The sequence below is a fragment of the Thermobia domestica genome, chromosome 7 (genome assembly GCF_964235325.1).
Source record: "Thermobia domestica chromosome 7, izTheDome1.hap1.1, whole genome shotgun sequence".
Classification (NCBI taxonomy): Eukaryota; Metazoa; Arthropoda; class Insecta; order Zygentoma; family Lepismatidae; genus Thermobia; species Thermobia domestica.
Window position 1 is genome coordinate 207,290,442 of NC_137460.1, and position 21,793 is coordinate 207,312,234.

At 45.8% G+C, this 21,793-nt stretch overlaps 1 non-coding gene across 1 annotated transcript; it reads left to right on the top strand.

The window, feature by feature from the left end:
- Positions 1–15,961: 15,961 nt before the first annotated feature.
- LOC145691163 (U1 spliceosomal RNA) lies at positions 15,962–16,123 on the top strand. Its single transcript, XR_014132373.1, has one exon. It is a non-coding gene; the product is annotated as a U1 spliceosomal RNA (small nuclear RNA).
- The last annotated feature ends 5,670 nt before the right edge of the window (positions 16,124–21,793 follow it).

Genomic DNA, 21,793 nt, shown 5'->3' on the forward strand with positions numbered 1-21,793 from the left:
TTGGATTTTGGCGTTAGGACCAAACATGGCAGGACCGACCTTATTGATGAGGTGTTGGTACAGTTGGGCATTGGTAGTTTTAAGGATGATGCCATTCTGGGTTTTAACTAGTCGTTGTAAGTCGAGCCGAGTACAGTAGCGCATAAGTTGCTGATAGAAAGATTTAATTGTGCCATATGTCGGGTTGAGATTGCTGAAAAGGATGTTGTGAATGGTTGTGTTGTCAGTACCAACGTCCATGAGATTTTCAACCGAAGAGGCAGGTGTCACTGGAATGGAGTCGCAGGTGAATGCACCCTGAGTTGCTTTTGGGGGACTCTTAAGAGCCTCAGTGTAAGAGAGCTTCGGCGGAGAGCGGGAGCGATCTCGATTGCGAGGAGGTGAGCCCTCGGAGGATGCAGAGGCACTAGGTACTTTGGTACGCTTTTGTGATCGTGGTGCGTCTCGGCGAGGCTCGCGAGGTGGTCCCATAACGGTAGAAGGGAGGCCCTGATGCTTGCACTTAGTTGAAGAAAAATCCGGGGTCTTGGGCATTGTCGTCGTAAGAAGGACGTCGGAAAGGCTAAGCCTTTCGTCAGTCGAGAGCTGCCGGTAAGATTAAGACTAAGAGATAAAACTAGTGGAGATATAATGAAGACATGCAAAGATATAGTGAAAACTGGCGTACCGCTAACACAGAAATTTGTGTTGCGTCACCAACAACGGGAAAATTAGTAGAGGCCTGAAGTTGCGCAAAAAACTGAAGTGCAGCGCCCCGTGCAAGGTATAAGTGGACTGTCAAACCAAAGTTAGTAATCAGCAAAAGCCCTAACTATCTTGTGCGGCTCGGACCCGAAGGCCGATGTCTATTGGAACAATCCTCCGCACAATAGAACAACGAACTAAACTAACGAACAATTAGCCTAATATTAATCGCACGACTTATAGACTTTCGACTATAGTCGCCAGGTGAGTATGACGAGAGCATACATACATACATCAAAAGCAATTTCATTCCCATCCGCAGATGGGCGGGCCACGGAAGGTTACGCCTTCCCTTCGGCCAGAGTAAATACAAAATTTATGGAAAAAGAGAAGAGAGATGGTAAAAGGATGTAATTAAAGTTTTTGGTGTGTGTTATTCAGCCTTTGTGTCCAGCTGGAGTGAGATAGTTAATGATGTTTGTGACGTTAGACGAGGAAATATTTGAGGAAATGCATTTATGATGGATAGATGGACGGATGGCTGCGATATATGCGCCGAGCAGGGTTGTAATCAGCGGCATTTGTTTCCCGTTCATATATGGCAAGTAGGTGGTCCAGGGGTGGGTACGCTCTGCGTGGTATTGCCGGGGTTTGCTCCAATAACTCTGCTATAATGGGGTGGTTGCCGAGTATGTGTTGCACAATATAAGGAGTGCGCAGGCGGTAGATATGAGCCAGAAGAAGAGGCATAGATGTATGATTGTATACGACGGCAGTGGATGTTCGGGCTGGTAATGAATAGGCGATGCGAATAGCTCGGCGTTCAAGGACTTGGAGGCGGTCATAGAAGTATTTATTTGCTGAGAGCCAGGCGAGATGTCCGTAGGTGAGGGCAGGACGGACGAAGACCTTGTACGTGTATAACAATATTGAAGAGTTTAGGCCCCTTGTAGTTCCTTTAAGTCGACTCAGCAAATAAAGACGCCGGCGGATGTTTGTCTCTAGAGTTTTTAGTTGCGGTCTCCAAGTAAGGTGGCTATCAAATTGAACGCCGAGGTAGGTAGTACTGTTGCGGAGAGGGATGGTGGAACCCATGACATTGATGCAGAGACGGTCCGGATTGCGTGAGGGACAGTACTTATTTTTCTTAGGCCCAAAGAGTGTCATTTGAGTGGGTTGATTTGCAATTTCCACCGAAGGCACCAGGCAAGCATAGTATCAATGGCAGATTGGAGCTGGATAGAAATTCGGTCAACAGAGGACCCCAAGGCAAGGTACGCTGTATCGTCGGCGTATTGCAGTGCGTGGACTGGCGGTGGTGGTAAGGGCATGTCCACGACGTACAGTATATACAAAAGAGGAGATAGAACGGACCCCTGACGTACGTTAGCTCGCAACGTGAATTCGTGAGACCGTGCTCCATTGAGATGGATAAAGGCCCGCCTATGGGTTAAAAAATTGGCAATAAGGCGGACGTAGGGAAGAGGTAGTAGTTGTTTGAGTTTGTAAAGCAGGCCTTCGTGCCAGACCGTGTCAAAGGCACGTTCTATGTCGAAAGAAATTAAGACCGAGGGAAGGTTCTTGTTGTAGTGGTTGAATATTAGAGATGATAATTTTAAGAGTTGGTCATTCGTGGCGTAGAATGGACGAAAGCCTGCTTGAGCGATCGGAAGGATATGGCGCCGTTCCAGATATATATGTAGCCGTTTGACGAGGATGCGCTCCAAAGTTTTGCTGAAGACTGTGGTGAGACTGATGGGCCGGTATGAAGTGATCTGAGTCGGATCTTTCCCTGGCTTGAGGAAGACTATGATTTTGGCTAGTTTCCATGCAGGAGGAACAAAGCCCGTGGTGAGGATGGCTGTATATAGGACTGCCAGCAGTGTATGAAACAAAAGTGGTGCCTGGGATAACTGGCGTTAACTAATTGCGTCCACGCCCGGAGAAGTGTTGCGTCTATTAGAGAGAGCTGTGTGAATATCATCTGTGGTAATCGGTGCAAGAAGGCCGGTAGAAACGTTAGGTTGAGGAGCGAAGAGTGGTTGATAAAGTTGGCGGTGCGGATCACCAGCTTCAGTGATATGGTGATGGGTAGGATGACTAAAGATTGGAGCCATATGCGGAGTGAAAACCTGCTCGAAGTGAGTGGCGAAAGCTTGGGCTTTAGCGGCGTCTGTCGATGGAGCTGCATCCTGAAGCAGAAGCGGATATTGTGGGTTGTTGGTTTGAAATGTAAGTCGTCGAAAGAGGGTCCAGAATTTAGTTGCATTGCTTTCAGTACCAAGTTGATTACAGGAGTTGCGACATGTTAATCGTTTTCGTGCTATGATATAGGACTTAACCATGCGTTGGAACTGCTGGTGCAAATGTAAGAAATGCGGATCCTTAGAGCGGTTGTATTCGGCAAGGTAGTATCGGGAACGTGCCAGAAGAGTGAGGGCCCTGGGCGGAAGAGGAGGCCGAGATGGATGAGCTGGCTGCTTTGGGACTGCATGTTCAGTGGCTCGATGGATAGCACAGTTAGTGTGGTGGATAACGAGTTTACGGAATCAGCACTAGTAAGGTCGGTAGGGGTACCGTCAAGCGTTTCTGTCAGATATGTTTGATATTTATGCCAGTCTGCCCTACGAAAATTATAAGTAACAGGTGGTGGTACGAGGGCTGTGTCTCGTCCAGGTTTGGCAACCGTAAGGAGAATAGGAAGATGGTCACTGCCGATGGTCCCTAGAACTTCAAGAGTTGAAGACGCCACTAGGTTGCCCTAAAGGAGGACGACATCTGGTGTAGTGTTACTGACGGGGCGAGTCGGCTGTGGAAGCGGCATAAATGAGGCTTTGGTGGTCAGGAGGAAATCCTGAAAGCGCTGCTGTTGCTCTGCGGTGCGAGATGTATAATTCAGGTCTGCCAGGAGCACATAGGTTTTGAAATGTGTGTCAAGATAGGTTAGAAAGCGGTAGGGTAGCGGCTGAGTCTTGCGCTCGTAGATGGTAGCCACGGTGATGATTTTATCTGCGAAATAGATGGTGGCAATAACGCTCTCCGGATATGCAGTAGCGTGAACAGGTGTAATTGGTCTATAGGGTAACGATGACCTGACAGCCACCGCGGCACCCCCCCGAGCAACGTGTTGAGGGTGATCTGAGCGCAGGAGGTGGAAATGTGGAAAATAGTAGGGCTCAGATTGTTTCAAGAAAGTTTCGTTGAGGAGGATGCAGTCCACATGATGAGCCGTAGCTAGCGTTTCTAGCAGTATGCGGTTCTTGGGTAAGGAACGGACATTAGAAAAGAGGATACAGAGCGGTTTCCTTCCCTTCGGTCTTTGATTCATGATTCCGGATCACAATGGAAATGGAAGTAAGTAGATAGTCCGGAGTAGGTAGCAGCCATGTGAAGGTGGAATATGTCGATGGCGGCCTTGGTTGCATGGTTAAGTATGGCCTCCCGCTGATACGGAAACGTATTCTGCAACACAAGGGTGACAAATTGTAAGATATTTTCAACTGTCGGAGGCGGGAGGAGAGAAGTCTGGGTGCCTGTCGACACTTGTGCCGCAGGGTGAAGACGGAGCGAGACGACTGTTTCCGGCTTATCTGGTAGAGGTGGCGGTTTCTTTGTGCATCTGTATGAATAGTAGGGTGGGGACCATCGCAAGTATTGCATGTGACTGGCTGTTGAAGGTTCGGGCAGTTCTTGACCTTATGGGACCCTTTGCAGTGAGGACAGATAGTGGGCAGAGTGCACTTATTGGTCGGGTGCGTATTATAGGATAGACAGTTCTCGCATCGCAACGGAACTGGTGGTGGAGTGCGGGAAGGTTCCACGCGATGGTGACATCGATAGAGATACACTCCGTTACGAAGAATATTGTCTATCAGTTGCTGATCGTCGGTGAGAATACGCACCATATAAGTGGGGCCATTGGCATTTTTGATTCGAATCGCTCGTTTTGGATGTAGGTCTTCCTCTTTTAGTTCAGCCAATATATCCTGCTCTGTCAGAGTGGGGTCAACGCCACGAATGACCGCTAAAAGAAGAGATGGACGACGGGGTGGCGGTAGTGTTTTTTGCTGAGAAGATGTTAATAATTGAATTTTGGCATTAGAGCCGAACATGGCAGGACCGACTTTGTTGATTAGGTTTTGATACAGTTGTGCATTGGTAGATTTAAGGATTATTCCGTTCTGAGTTTTAACCAGTTGTTGTAAGTCCAGCCGAGTGCAATAGCGCATCAGTTGCTGGTAGAAGGATTTAATCGTTGAATATGCCGGGTCAAGATTGCTAAAGAGGATGTTATAAATGGTAGGTTTGTCTGCACCGACATCCATGAGATTTTCAGTGGAAGAAGCTGGTGTGACTTGGTTAGAACCGCAGTGAGACGCGCCCGGAGTTGATTTTGGGGGACTTTTCAAAGCCTCGGTATAAGAGAGTTTTGGCGGGGAGCGAGAACGGTCTCTATTTCGAGGAGGTGAGCCCTCGGAGGATTGAGAGCTGCTAGGGATTTTAGTACGCTTTGAGAGCGAGGTGCGTCACGCCGAGGTTCACGAGGGGGTCCCATAACAGTGGAAGGAAGGCCCTGATGCTTGCCCTTGGAAGAAGAAAAATCCGGGGTCTTAGGCATGATGTCGTCTTAAGGAGGACGTCGGAAAGGCGAAGCCTTTCGTCAGTCTATAGCCGCCGGAAAAGGTGAGACTAAGAGATACAACTAGTGGAAATAGAATGAAGATGTCCAGAGATATAATGAGACTGGCGTATCGCTAACACCGAAGTGTTGCGTCACCAACTAGGGGAAAATTAGTATAATGCCTGACGTTTCGCAAAACACTAAGTGCTGCGACCCGTGCAGGGTATAGGTGGACTGTCAAACCAAAGTTAGCAATCAGCAAGCCCTAACTACCTTGTGCGGCTGGGACCCGAAGGCCGATGTCGATTGGAACAATCCTCCGCACAATAGAACAACGAACTAAACTAACGAACAATCAGCCTAATATTAATCGCACGACTTATAGACTTTCGACTATAGTCGCCAGGTGAGTATGACGAGAGCTTTTTTTTAACTGACTTTCATTCCCATCTGTCGATGGGCGGGCCGTAGAAGGTTACGCCTTCTCTTTGGCCAGTGGTTTAGATTAAGAATTGTTAAGTACTGTAGAGATGGACGTCAGGTTTCAATAAGATGGTGGAGAACCTAAGGTAAAAATGTCAAATTTTGTGGGCCTAAGAAAGGAGTGGTAAGCTTAGTGGAGTGGTAGCTAAAAGTCGTGGCCTATGTGCTCGGATCTTTATCGATAGAGATGGGGATGGGTTTGGTATATATTGCGATCCGGGTTGTAGTCAGGTGAATTTGTAGCTCTTTCGTAAATGGCGAGGAGATGGTCCAGAGGAGGATATTCAGAACGTGGGAGAGCAGGAGTCTGATCCAAGAGATCCATGATTGTAAGATGAGATGTAGCTATATGATGTGTGATATATCGGGTGCGGAGAGTATATAGATGGTCCAAAATAGGGGGCATGGTGGTATTTTGATAGAGGTGAGCGTTTGGGGTGTGGTATGAGAGAGATTAGGCGATGCGTAAAGCCTTGCGCTCGAGAAGTTGAAGGCGGTCATAGAAATGTGGTGGAGCTGAAAGCCACGCCAGATTGCCGTATGTCATAGCTGGGCGGACAAATACTTTATAGGTGTATAGTAACACTTTGGCGCTAAGACCCCAAGTTGTGCCTTTCAAGTTTCGTAATAGGTTTAGGCGTTGGCGGATGTTTTTCTCGAGAGCAGCTAAGTGTGTGCGCCATGTTAGATGTTTATCAAAATATACCCCAAGATATTTAACGTTGTTTTGAAGTGGAATCGCTGAGCCGAGTACCGTAATATGAAGGCGTTCAGGATTTCGGGTGAGGCAGTATTTATGTTTCCTGCGAGCAAAGAGCGTCATTTGTGTTTTAAGTGGGTTCAGTTTTAGCTTCCAACGTAAGCACCGTGAGATTAAAGTGTCTATTGCTGTTTGTAGATGAATATTGATGCGGTCTACAGAGGAGCCGAGAGCAAGATAGGCAGTATCATTGGCAAACTGTAAGGCATAGATTGGAGGTGACGGAGAGGGCATATCGGCGACATATAGGATATATAGCAGCGGAGAGAGAACGGATCCCTGTGGCACTCCCGCTCTCAAGAAAAATTCATGAGAGTGTCCCTGGGTTAATTGAATGAAGGCACGGCGTTGATATAGAAAATTTGCTATCAGACGGACATAATGCAGTGGGAGGAGACGTTTGAGTTTATATATTAATCCCTCATGCCAGACAGTATCGAAGGCGCGCTCTATATCGAAAGAGATAAGCACAGATGGAAGGTGCTTATTCAAGTGATTCTGAATGAGTGATGAGAGTTTGAGGAGCTGATCACTGGTTGCGAAAAATGGTCGGAATCCTGCTTGAGTAGGTGGAAGGATTTTGTGCTGTGCCAGAAAAGGATGGAGTCGTTTAACTAGAATCCTTTCCAGTGTTTTGCTAAATACTGAAGTCAGGCTTATCGGACGATATGAGGTAACTGATGTCGGATCGTTGTGAGGTTTTGGAAAGACTACGAGTTTGGCAAGCTTCCACAGGTTAGGAAAATATCCTGTTGAAAGAATGGCGGTGTAAAGAAGGGCGAGCAATGTATGAAATATTGGTGGTGCCTGTGAAAGTTGCTGATAATTGATAGAGTCCGGACCAGGCGCGGTATTAGGTCTGTTATGAAGAACGTTCTGAATATCCTCTGATGTAATTGGGGCTAGGAGGCCGGTGGCATCAGTAAGTGGATCGCCAAACTGTGCTCGTAGGGTTTGCTGAGTCGGGTTACCTTCTATTTCAATATGCCGGTGAGAAGGATGCGCAAATATTGGATCGGAGTGAGGAGTAAAGACGGTTTCAAAGTATTGTGCAAAGGCCGTTGCCTTGTCCGTATCTGTAGTTGGAGCCGTATCATTTATGAGTAGAGGATATTGCTGGCCATGTTTCTGAAAAGTCAGGCGTTTAATTAGGTTCCAAAATTTTGTTGTATTGCGCTCAGTCTGGAGTTTGTTACATGAATTCCGCCAAGTAAGGCGTTTTTTGGCGAATGTTTTACCATTCTCTGAAACTGTTTATGAAGATGGAAAAAATATGGATCATGTGTTTTTCGGTACTCGGCAAGGTAAGCGTGGGAGTGATTCAGAAGTGAAAGTGCATATGGAGGTAAATTAGGCCGGAGTGGGTGGCAAGTATGTTTAGGGATGGCATGGTCGGTGCCATCACTAATTGCGTCCGTGAGAGTCTCTGCTAAATGATCTATGGATTCAAAACTGGTAAAAGTGAGATTAGTTTCGGCGAGTCTGGTCGAAATGTGAGTTTGATATTTGGTCCAGTTGGCCTTATGAAAATTGTATTTCGGGGTTGAAGATACTAGGGGTTGGGTGCGACCGGGTTGTTGTATCGTGAGTAGAATCGGCAGATGATCACTCCCAATGGTGCCCAGAACTTCGATAGTAGAGGATTGTAGTAAAAGATAATCGATAGTAAAAGATTATTTGAAAGTATAATTACATCGGGAGTGGTTCCACTTTCAGGGCGCGTGGGGTGTGGAATGTCAATGAAAGATGCGTTGGTAGTGATCAGAAAGTCTTGGAAGCGTTCTTTTTGAGCTTCAGTACGAGAATGGTAATTAAGGTCAGCCAGTAAAGCGTGTTTTAAAATGGAGGTCCAGATAAGTGAGGAAACGATATGGCAATGGTTGAGTTGATCGAACATAAATAGTTGCGACTGTGATAGCACGGTTTGGAAAATAAATGGTAGCAACTACGTGTTCCGAATATTGTTCAAAATGAGGTGGAAGAAATGAACGTTTTGGGAGGGAACACTTGATGGCCAACGCAGCACCGCCTCGGGCTACATTCTGCGGCAAATCGGAACGAAGTAAATGATAATTTGGCATAGAGCAGTGGTTGGATTGTTTCAGAAAGGTTTCGTTAAGAGCTATACAGTCGACATTGTGAGCTGCTGCCATCGTTTCCAAAAGCAATCTGTTGGTGTTAAGAGAGCGTACGTTGTTGAACATGAGACGGATGACACTCTTTCGCTGAGGTGGATGATTCATACTGCTGTACCAGAATGGAAGTGAAAATATGTATATAATCCTGAATAAGTAGCTGTCATATGTAAATGGAAAATATCAAAGGCCGCCTTCTGAATATGTTCCAGGATTCGCTGACGCTCAAATGGAAAAAGATTTTGGAGGATAAGAGTTGTAAAACGAAGTACGTTTTCGATAGTAGGTGGCGGAAGGAGTGATGTTTGAGTACTAGTAGTTGTGGTTGTAGTATTAGGATCATTATGAACACGGAGCTGAACAACAGTTTCGGTTTGGCAGGGTTTGGTTTCGGTTTGCTGGTACATTTGTATGAATAAGTAGGGTGCGGGCCGTCACAAGTATTACAAGTAGGCTGTTGGTTAAGTTGGGTACAATTCTTAACTGGGTGAGGTCCTTTGCAATGAGGACAAATAACCTGACTTGTACATTTATGTGTAGGATGATCGTTATATTGCAAGCATTTTGCGCAGCGAAGAGATAGTGGAGGCGGTGTGTGAGAGAGTTCGACTCTGTGGTAACGACGATAAATGCAGACCCCATTTTCCAAGAGATCGTCTATCAATTCTGGATTGTCCGTCAATAGGCGTATCATATATGTAGGACCAGCATTGTTCTTAATACGAAAGAGTTTCGTTGGATGGATGTTATCAGCTTGCAGTTCTTCGAGAATTTCTTTCTCGGTATAAGCAGGATCGACACCACGAATGACAGCGGATAGCAGAGGAGCTCGGCGTGGAGGCGGTTGTAGTTTGGTGGTAGAGGATTTTAATTTCTGCATTCGGGTAGTAGGACCAAAAGCAGTTTCACCGACTTTGAAGCACAGATGGTTATAGAGGGTTTGATTTGTAATTTTTAGGATGATGCCATTTTCTGTAGGAATAATACGATAGATATCTGCACGGGTACAATGGCGAAGTAGCTTCTGAAAAAAGTTTTTAGGATGTTTAAGATCTTGAGGTAAATTTGTAAACAGGATCACATCGATAGAAGGTGTTGTGTCGGCAGATTGGTAGTCCATAGCAGGATCAATGGAAGGAGCCGGTGGAGCAGAGCGGGTTTTGCCGGGAGACTTGATGATATCGCTAAACTTCGATTTTTTAGGTGATCGGGAACGATCACGAGAGCCTTGCGAGCTAGTCGAAGCAGTGGAATTTCGGCGCAATTGGGAGCGTGCTTCCATATCACGTTCGGAAGAACTGCGTGAGATGCCCGTGACAATCTTAGGATTGGTCTTCTGGCGGCCCGGGGGCCCTACATTCGGCGGTGGAGGTGGTTCCCTCCCAACCTCAATATGAGGTTGAACGTATAGCGGGCAACCAAAGTGTATTAGATGTTACGTGATACAAGACAAGTGATAATTCAGATTTTGTTAGTAAGAGCAAGGTGTACTAGTAACACTTAAGTGTTGTGTATCACCTTACTTATGAGCGGACTTACAAACCGTGTTAGAACCAAATACAAAGCAAAAGCACAATAGGAATCACCTGTAAACAATGGACAGATGATAAACGCAAAAATTTAGTAATCCAATTCCTCTCGAAAGATGCTAATCTTTCTCAGTCCTTGATACACAATGAGTGTATACGTCTCACAGATACGTATGCAATACATGATCACAGGAGTATACACCGAAAACTATAAGCAAGGCTAGGAATCTGAATAGTAGTATGCGATGACGAGAGTATTTTTTTCCAAGTCTTTCATTCCCATCCGGGGATGGGCGGGCCGCAGACGGTTATGCCGTCTCTATGGCCAGTGATTGAAGAAAAGGTTTGACAAAGTTATGTGAGAAGGTTCTCAGGCTGGTATGCAAAATTAAGATGCAAAGACGTCATCTAATAAAGAGTTGGAGAAGTAAGTCGATTAGGTAGCTAAACTGCAGAGATATCCATGTGTGGGATCATGGATTGTGGATGTGGCCGTAGTGGCGATAGATACGGCGAAGTGGGTTGTGTGTCTCAGGCGAATTGTCCTGTTCGTAAATGGCCAGTAGATGATCGACAGGCGGGTATGCGTATCTGGGTTCCGTAGGTGTTTGGTCTAAGAGTTCGTTAAGTAGAGGATGGGCATTTGAAATGCGCTGAAAGATATAGCGGCTGCGAAGGCGTCGGAGATGAGGAAGAAGTGTAGGCATAGTGGTGCGTCGATAGACCTCGGCGGTAGGTGTTTGCTGCGGTAGAGAATATGCTATGCGGAGTGCACGGCGTTCGAGGATTTGGATGCGTGCATAAAAGTTGGTAGTCGCTGATAGCCAGGCAAGGTGGCCGTGTGTCAGTGCCGGTCGGACGAAGACCTTATAGGTGTAGAGAAGTAATTTAGCGTTTAGACCCCACGTAGTGCCTTTGAGATGTCGAAGAAGATTAAGTCGACGGCGAATGTTGGCTTCCAAAGTACGAAGGTGGGCGTTCCATGTAAGATGTGTATCGAATGTGACACCAAGATATGTTAAGGTATCGTGGACCGGAAGGCGAGAGTCCAAGAGGGTAATTGTGAGGCGCTCAGGATTGCGAGTAGGGCAAAACTTATTCCTCTTGAGGCCAAATAAGGTCATCTGTATTTTTGTTGGATTTAGTTTAAGCTTCCATTTGAGGCTCCAGGCAACAAGATTATCCAGCGCACGTTGAAGGATGTGATTAATTTGGTCAACGGAAGACCCAAGTGCGAGATACGCAGTATCATCGGCAAATTGGAGCATATGGACTGGAGGCGGAGGTTGAGGCATATCAGCGACATAGAGTAAATATAAGAGAGGTGAGAGCACGGAACCTTGGGGAACGCCAGCACGAAGGATAAAGGTTGGGGATTTGGTGCTATTAATCTGAATATAAGCTCGCCTGTGGTGGAGAAACTGAGCTATTATCCGCACGTAGGGAAACGGCAGAAGAGAGGTAAGTTTGTAAATTAGTCCAGCGTGCCAAACAGTGTCGAAAGCCTTTTCGATATCAAGTGATACTAGGACTGACGGAAGGCGTTTGTTAAAATGATTGACCAGCTAGGAGGATAGTTTGACTAGCTGATCGTTAATGCCAAAGGAAGGTCGGAAACCAGCTTGTGTAGGTGGAATGATTGCCCTTTCTGTAATGTATGGCTGCAGACGCTTCATAAGTATACGTTCGAATGTTTTACTAAAAGCATTCGTGAGACTGATCGGCCGATAAGATGTCACTGAGAAGGGGTCTTTTTGCGGTTTTAAAAAGACCACTATCTTGGCAAGCTTCCATGCCGTTGGAAAATAGCCGGTTGCTAGTATTGTGGAGTACAGTTGAGCTAGTAAGAGCAGAAAAACGGCAGGCGCATGGAGAAGTTGACGATAGGAGATATTGTCATTGCCTGGTGCTGTATTGCGGCGGTATTTGAGGACCTCTAAGATTTCGGTTGAAGTAATGGGTGCCAGTAGTGGATCGTTGTCGGGTTAAGGGAGTTGAATGAAGTTCGGCGCAAATCGTGCTTGTTCCGGATCACCGACTGCAGTTATGTGCCGATCACTAGGATGAGTAAAGAGAGGTGAGGAGTGGGTGGTAAAAACCGCCTCGAAATGGTTGGCAAAGAGAGTGGCTTTCTCCAAGTCTGTAGTAGGGGCAGTGCCATTAGTAAGTAACGGATATTGAGGTCTATGCTTCTGGAATGTTAGTCGTTAGAAAAGGTTCCAGAATCGAGTGGGGTTGCGCTCGTCACGTAGTTGGTTACATGATAGTCGCCAGTTCAGTCGCTTCCGTGCAATAATATAATGTTTGGCCATGCGCTGAAATTGACGATGTAAGTGTAAGAAGTGGCGATCATTGGTGCCGTGATATTCTGTCAAATATTGATCGGATCGTGCGAGTATATCTAACACTCCAGAAGGGAGATTTGGACGGCCCTTAGGTTGGGAGTATTTGGGAACGGAACATGCTGTACTGTGGTTGATTGCGGTCTCAAGTGTAGCGCAAAGTTGATCGACGTTGGCAATGGAGTCCAATGTGGGAGTGAGGTTGCCGAGGTCGGTGGTGATAATCTCTTGATAACGATCCCAGTTTGCTGCAGTAAAGTTATATTTAGGAGTTGAAATGATATCATCAGTTTTTGGGATAGTCTGTGTGAGAGTCAATAAGATAGGTAGATGGTCACTGCCCACAGAACCAAGAATTTCCACGGACCTACGAGATAAAAGATTGTTAGACACTATGGCTACATCAGGGGTGGTATTGCTAGCTGGGCGAGTGTGCTGAGGTAGAATAAGAAGAGTGCTATGGGTAGTTGCTAGGAAATCGGTAAATCGCTGTCGCTGCTCCGCAGTGCGGGAGGCGTAATTAATATCTGCTAGAAGTATATACGTACGGAAGTTCAAGTCTAGATAAGTGAGAAAATGGTACGGTAATGGCTGGGTAGAACGGACGTAAATAGTGGCAACTGTGAATGTAAGAGATGGAAAGTAGATGGTTTGAATCACATGTTCAGAGAAGCGTTGTGGATTAGGAGGTAGAATATGACGCCGTGGAAGAGAGTGTTTAACCGCTATAGCTGCTCCCCCGCGAGCTGGATGGGCCGATAGATCTGCACGTGTAAGATGATAGTGGGGAAAATAGTAACGTTCACTGGATTTTAAGAAAGTTTCGTTGAGTAGGATACAATCAACGTTATGTGCAGCAGCCATGGTTTCTAAAAGGACTCGATTAGTCCGTAATGATCGGATGTTGGAAAATAGGAGTTTGATTGGCCGTTTCCCCCGTGGGCGAGTATTCATGGTGGAGTATCAGAATGGAAATGAAAGTAAGTTGAAAGCCCAGAGTATGTAGCAGCCATATGGAGGTGGAAAATGTCATGGGCTGCTTTCGTGGCATGAGTGAGAATAGCTTCCCGTTGATAGGGGAAGGTATTCTGGAGAACGAGAGTGATAAATTGCAGCATGGTTTCAACTGTAGGTGGCGGTAGGAGCGAAGTTTGGGTGCCAGTAGAGACCTGGGTCGTCGGATGAATACGAAGAGGCACTACGGTTTCCGGCTTATCGGGTAAAGGCTTCGGTTTCTGAGGGCACTGATACGAGTAAATTGGATGAGGTCCACCACAGGTGTTGCAGTTAGCAGGTTGTTGTAAGTTAGGACAATTTTTCAGCTTATGGGTGCCTTTACAGTGTGGGCAGACGGCTGGTAGGGTGCATTTGTTTGTAGGATGCGAATTATAGGCGAGACAATTTTCGCAGCGTATGGAAAGAGGCGGTGGAGTACGTGACGCTTGCACCCTATGGTGGCAGCGGTAGATATAAACGCCATTCTGAAGAAGTTCGTCAATAAGCGTCTGGTCATCTGTAAGTAGGCGCACCATGTAAGTTGAACCAGTAGCATTCTTAATAAGTAAGGCTCGTGTTGGGTGGTAGCCGTCCTCTTTTAGTTCGTCCAGGATCTCTTTTTCTGTCAGGCTGGGATCGACACCACGAATCACCACGGATAATAAGGGTGTGCGACGTGGTGGCGGTGGCGTTTTCTGAGTGGGCGTTTTTAGAAGAGTAATCTTAGCATTGGTGCCAAACATAGCTGGTCCGACCTTGTAAATTAGATGGTCATATAAGCCAGGATTGGTTGTTTTTAGTAAGATGCCATTTTGAGTTTTGATTAATTGCTGAAGATCAAGGCGTGTACAGTAGCGCATGAGCTGGAGGTACATTGGCTTGATGTTGAAATACTCTGGTTTTAAATTACTGAAGAGGATGGTAAAAAGAGAAGTAGATGGTTGATCGATGATGATAGGCTCCTCAGCGGATGAGGTAGAAGCAGAAGCTACTGATGGTTGTGGCGGTTTAGGCTTGGGTGGTCTGAGTAGAGCCTCAGTATATTTGAGCTTTTTGATGTGAGTCGGTGATCGGGAACGATCTCTATCTCGAACAGGAGAACCAACAGAGGCAGAAGAAGCTCCTGAGGAGGTGCGTTCTCGTTCTCGTGGCCGTTGGCGACGATCCTGAGGTGGAACCCATCACAGTTGCAGGGAGAGTATGACGCCCGGATGGATTGTCGGCGGGGTTAGGAGGTCCCGGCATGATCAGTAATAGAAAGGCGTGTGTGCTAACACCGAAGTGTTACGTCGCCAAGTAATAGATGTTAGTAAGGGCCTGGTGTTTCGCACACTAGAAATGTAGCGCCCCACACAGGTGTAAGTAGACTGTACGACCAAGTTAGTAACAAAGGCCCTGAATATAAATGTGCGGCTCGGACCGTGAGGCCGATGTCGATTCTTGAAGAGAATCCTCCGCAAAGAAAAGCTAACTAAATGAACAGCAATTATCCTAGTTAAGTAGTACGACAATAGGCCAAGAGATGGCTATAGTCGCCAGGTGAGTATCGACGAGAGCACGCGGTTTTCCGCTTTATAGTATGAATTTTTCAACAGTCGCGGTGAGAGTTAGTGGTGTTAGACACCTTTCATTCAATCCAAAATAGATATGGCCCAAATAAATGTCAATCTTAGACGCAGCTGTTTGGGTCCAATAAGTGCGTTCAATTTCATGCTTGTGTAATTTGCGGTTCTATCTCGATTTGAAATTGCACTACTAGCATGCATTTAACAAGTCCCTATACATACATAGATGCTACGCAACCCATCCACCATGTTGGTGCCATTCACAACATCCAGTATATATTGCATGAAATCGGAAAATTACATTTATTAAAGCAATCTCAATGTTTCATCAGCTTTTCATGGATTATTTACCAATCATTCCATTGTTAAATGTTATTGTTTTCGTATTGTAAACAGCCAGAAAATTGTTGCATAGCAATAGTGCGCTCACAGATAGAACAGTTTCGGTTTGCGTTACACAGTTGGAAATAGGCATCAAATATCTTCAAGAAAGCACAACCAACTACATATACGTACATTTCGAAACATAAATAGCTCTAAACTATACCATAATCATTTTATTCCTCTCAGTTGTGCCTATGTTCAAGACGTAAAACAAGAAGAAATGCCAACAGATGGCAGTAGATTGCTCACCGATGGTAGTAACCGAGTGCAGGCAGGTAATTTCTTGTCATAATATAAAAATGTTTCTATTTTCTGTGTTTTCTATTTCCTAGTGAATTTTCTGTCTACATTAAAATGAGTACTAGTGCAGAAAACACATCTATGTTTGTGGTATAATTGTAACCTCTCACTGTCGATTCGTTGAGGCAATTTGATTGGGCAAATGACTTGGATTTCATGAGCATACTTACCTGGCGTAGGGGCTACCGTGATCAGCAAGGCGGTTCCCCCGGGGTGAGATCCTTCCATTGCACTTCGCTTGGGTTGACCCCCGCGAATACCCCAAACGTGGTTATCTCGGGCGTGTAATTTTTGTTAGTCGGGACTGCGTTCGCGCTGTCCCGGAATAAAACAATTCAAACGTAGACACTAGTTGGCAAGCTCAGTGGTAGAGTGCCCACTACTATGGTTTCGGTTTGTAGTTGTGGGTGTTCTCAGACTTTCATAATCATCCGTCTTGTGTAGCCTTTAAACTGTAAAACTGAAACATTTCCCACTCTGACTTCTTACAGATAAATATCCTGATTCATACGAAAACTACAGAAACATGATGTATCCAAGTACTGCTTCACTTTGGTGATCGAACGAGGACTACTATTCTCAACGTAGCATGGCCCTTCGCTACATGTTACTTCATTTTCTTCCAAATGTGGCAGGAGCACCTACTTCGATACCCACACAAGTAAATTTGTGGTCAACAATATCGTGTCCGTGGGATTTCACACACATTCTCATTCCACCAAATTTTCCATCATCATCATTCACTTGACTTACCTCTTACTTAGCCTGAACTTCAAGAAGAAAAAGGTGGGACGTTAAACTGGATGATTTTATTTTCTTCTTATTCTCTCTGCAATAAAATAAAGATTCATTCCATCGTATCACCAGTATTCGTTCAAAAATAAGAAATTAAAGAAACAAATACATTTAAAAAAAGTGATAAAGTAGTTAAGATGACAGAAACTAATAGGACTTTAAACAAAATGGAACATTAATTATTGGCATAGAAATACACAAATGGAAAGCTATATAAATGGAGAAATTAGAAATTCGATACTACACTTACAGATACTATACTTTGATCTTAGCCAAATGGCCGAGAAGTAATGATGAGAGCTTTTTTTTTCACAAGTCTTTCATTCCCATCAGACGATGGGCGGGCCGCAGACGGTCATGCCGTCTCTATGGCCAGAGTGAAGTTTTTACTATGTGAATAATATTATTGTGGATGGATACAGGTTGCGCTTATAGTATAGTTGTAAGCAGAGAGCTTCTCGGGAATATGGATGGTGTGTCCAATTATCGGAAGTGCCACGTGTCATGGGAGATGTTATGTGAAAGCATGTATTGCGAGGAAAGTATTATCTATAGAGATGAGGATGGGTTTGGTATATGCGACGCTCTGGGTTGTAGTCAGCTGAATTGGTGTCCCGTTCATATATTGCTAGGAGATGGTCTATTGGAGGATATCCAGTACGGGGGAGAGCAGGTGTCTCATCTAGGAAGGCTGGAAGCGTGTCATGTGAAGTTGTTATGTGATGCGTAATGTATCGCGTGCGAAGGCGATAGAGGTGGTCCAAGATTGGAGGCATTGCTGTGCGTTGATAGAGCTCGGCGTTGGAGGTTCGATAAGTTAGAGAGTATGCAATGCGTATTGCCTGGCGCTCAAGGAGTTGTAGGCGGCTATAGAAATAGGGAGGCGCTGAAAGCCAAGCTAGATGCCCGTATGTCATAGCTGGCCGGACGAATACTTTGTATGTATAAAGTAAGACGTCTGCACTTAAGCCCCAGGTTGTGCCCTTTAAGTTCCTTAAGAGATTGAGGCGGCGACGGATGTCTTTCTCAAGAGCGGCTAAGTGGGTGCGCCATGTGAGGTGTTTATCGAGATTGACCCCAAGATATTTAACGCTATTGCTTAATGAGATTTCTGAGTCCAGTACCATAATACGGAGACGCTCTGGGTTGCGTGTGGGACAGTACTTGTGTGTCTTGCGGGCAAAAAGCGTCATTTGTGTTTTGTTGGGGTTTAATTTCAGTTTCCACCGTAGGCACCAGGAGATGAGGTTATCTATTGCTGCTTGTAATTGTACATTGATGCGCTCAACAAAGGATCCAAGAGCAAGAGATAACTGTATCGTCTGCGAACTGTAGAGCATGAATTGGAGGTGACGGAGAAGGCATGTCAGCTACGTAGAGGATGTAGAGAAGAGGAGAGAGTACGGATCCTTGAGGGACTCCTGCTCGTAAAAGAAATTCGTGCGAACGTCCGTGATGGAGTTGGATAAATGCACGTCGTTGATGGAGGAAATTGGCGATGACTCGGACGTAATGAGGTGGGAGTAGGCGCTTTAGTTTGAATAGCAGTCCCTCGTGCCAGACAGTATCGAAAGCACGTTCGATATCGAAAGAGATTAGCACAGCTGGTAAGTATTTATTTAAATGATTCATTACGAGCGAAGAGAGTTTGAGGAGTTGGTCGCCAGTGGCATGAAAGGGTCGAAATCCTGCCTGTGTAGTAGGAAGGATATTGCGCTCGGCGAGGTAAGGATGGAGCCGTTTAACAAGGATCCGTTCCAGGGTTTTACTGAATACCGACGTTAAGCTAATAGGTCGGTAGGATGTGACTAATGCCGGGTCTTTGTGTGGTTTTAAAAAGACTAGGTCCTTTGCAAGCTTCCACTGGGTAGGGATATAGCCCGTGGTAAGGATGATAGTATATAAGATGGCGAGCAGAGCATGAAAGATAGGAGGAGCCTGTGAAAGTTGGCGGTAGGTAATTGTGTCCGCCCCTGGTGCTGTATTAATTCTGTTCCGGAGTACATGTTGGATATCCTCAGTAGTTATTGGAGCGAGGAGAGCATCGTCAGCAGTGAGGGGGTCGCCAAACTGAGATTGGAAGGAGGGTTGAGTAGGATCACCCTCGATTATGATATGTTGGTGTGATGGATGGACAAAAATCGGATCAGAGTGGGGTGTAAAAGCCTGTTCAAAGTAGGTGGCGAAGGCCGCTGCTTTAGCAGTATCAGTTGGAGGAGCCGTGCCATTGATGACGAACGGATAATGTGAACTATGTTTCTGGTAGGTGAGGCGTTTGAATAAGTTCCAGATTTTAGTCGGGTTTCGCTCTTGTTGTAGCTGGTTACAAGAGTGTCGCCAAATAAGGCGTTTCTTGGCGATGACGTAGTGCTTAACCATGCGCTGGAGCTGCTTATGAATATGGAGAAAGTATGGATTATGAGTGCGTCGGTATTCCCTAAGAGAAGCATGGGAGCGATCTAAGAGCGTAAGTGCATACGGAGGTAGGTTGGGCCGGAGTGGATGTGAAGTATGTTTGGGTACTGCATGTTCTGTGGCATCACAGATTGCTTCCGTTAGAGTATCTGCTAATAAGTCTATTGATTCGAATGTGGTAAGATTGGAGTTTGTATTTTCCAGTCGTGAATTGATATTGGCTTGGTATTTCGTCCAGTCGGCCTTATTGAAGTAGTATTTCGGAGGTAAAGACGCAGGAGGCTGCGTGGGAGCTGGTTGTTGGATCGTGAGAAGAAACGGTAGATGATCGCTACCAACGGAGCCAAGAACTTCCACTGTTGCTCGAGTTAAGAGATTATTGGACACTGTGGCTACGTCTGGTGTGGAATGGCTATCTGGGCGAGTATGGTGAGGCAATGGTATACAGGTACTATGAGTAGTTGCTAAAAAATCTGTGAAGCGCTGTTGCTGAGTGGCAGTGCGGGAATGGTAGTTAATGTCGGCCAGCAGGATATAAGTGCGGAAGTTTAAGTCAAGATATGTCAAGAAGTGATATGGCAATGGCTGGGTTGAGCGGACGTAGATAGTCGCAACTGTTAAAGTAATTGATGGGAAGTAGACAGTTTGAATAACGTGCTCCGAGTAGCGTTGAGGGTTTGGCGGTATAATGTGACGTCTGGGTAGCGACGGTTTTATGGCTATAGCGGCAACTCCGTGAGCTGGGTGTTGCGGTAGGTCCGCGCGGATAAGATTGTATTGCGGAAAATAGTACCGCTCATTAGGTTTTAAGTATGTTTCGTTGAGCAGGATGCAGTCGACGCTGTGTGCAGCTGCCATGGTTTCCAAGAGGACTCGATTTGTGCGCAATGAGCAGATGTTGGAGAAGAGAAATTTGAGTGGCCGTTTCCCCCGTGAGCAATGATTCATGTTTGAGTATCTGAGTGGAAATGGAAATAGGTGGAAAGTCCGGAATACGTAGCAGCCATATGAAGGTGAAAGACGTCATAGGCTGCTTTCGTAGCGTGGGTTAATTTGGCTTCCCGTTGATAGGGGAAGGTGTTCTGGAGCACTAAAGTTATGAATTGGAGTATATTTTCAACATTTGGCGGCGGTAAAAGAGAGGTTTGCGTGCCGGTAGAAACTTGAGTGGCTGGATGTATGCGTAATGGCACTACTCTTTCAGGCTTGTCTGGCAGAGGCTTGGGTTTTTGGGGGCACTGGTAGGAGTAGGTGGGGTGTGGTCCACCACAGGTGTTACAGTTCGCAGGTTGCTGAAGGTTGGGACAATTTTTCAGTTTATGAGCACCTTTGCAATGGGGACAGACAGATGGCAGCGTGCATTTATTGGTTGGAGATAAGAGCATTTTTTTTTTCACAATCTTTCATTCCCATCCAGAGATGGGCGGGCCGTAGAAGGTTATGCCTTCTCTTGGCCGGAGGTTTGCAAGAATGGAGATAAAATTAAAGTTAGTTCAAAACAGGATGTACTGTAACAGGAGTGAGTTAGTATGTGCTTCTACGTCAGATGAGGAAGAATATGTAGCCTATGTGAGCATTGGAGAATGGTGTCAGCGGTGTATAGATGCGAGAAACCTAAGTCGGATAGATGTATGGGTGGCGCTGATATATAAGTCGAGCAGGATTGTAATCGGCACTATCAGTTTCTCGTTCGTAGATAGCTAAAAGATGGTCCACCGGTGGGTAAGCTCTGCGTGGTCGTGTCGGAGTTTGGTCCAGTAATTCAGCTATGATGGGATGATTGGCTGCTATGTGATTCAGAATATATCGAGTTCGAAGGTGGTAGATGTGCGCTAAGAGGAGAGTCATAGAAGTATGGCTATAGACAACGGCTGTAGGTGTTCTGACAGGTATGGCATACGCTATGCGAATAGCTCGGCGTTCAAGAACTTGGAGGCGGTCATAAAAGTGTTTATTTGCGGAGAGCCACGCAAGGTGTCCGTAGGTAAGAGCGGGACGGACAAAGACCTTATAAGTATGTAGCAAAAGTGCGGAATTTAGGCCCCATGTTGTCCCTTTGAGACGACTGAGCAAATAAAGGCGCCGGCGTATGTTTTTCTCCAGATGTTGTAAATGTGGTCTCCAAGTAAGGTGACTGTCGAATTGAACGCCGAGATATTTAATGCTATGACTTAAAGGTATGGGTGCGCCCATGACATTAATATGTAAGCGATCGGGATTGCGTGTTAGACAGAACTTGTTTTTGTTAGGCCCGAAGAGCGTCATTTGTGTTTTTAGTGGATTGATTTTTAGTTTCCAACGGAGGCACCATGCAAGTAAGGTATCAATTGCGGATTGGAGCTGAATAGAGATGCGGTCGACAGATGATCCCAGAGCGAGGTAGGCTGTATCGTCCGCGTATTGGAAGGCGTGAACAGGTGGTGCTGGTATGGGCATGTCTGCAAAATAAAGAATATATAAAAGAGGGGATAGCACTGACCCTTGGTGTACCCCTGCCTGTAATGTGAATTCTGCAGATCGTGCGCCATTGATAGATATGAAGGCACGCCGGTTAGACAGAAAGTTGGCTATGAGGCGGACGCAAGCAATAGGCAGGATTTGTTTTAATTTGTAGAGTAATCCTTCATGCCAGACTGTGTCGAAGGCACGCTCTGTGTCAAAGGAGATTAAGACCGACGGGAGGCTTTTGTTGAAGTGGTTAACTAGAAGTGATGATAGTTTAAGAAGTTGGTCGGATGTGGCGTAAAAGGGACGGAAGCCGGCTTGAGTGTGTGGTAATACATT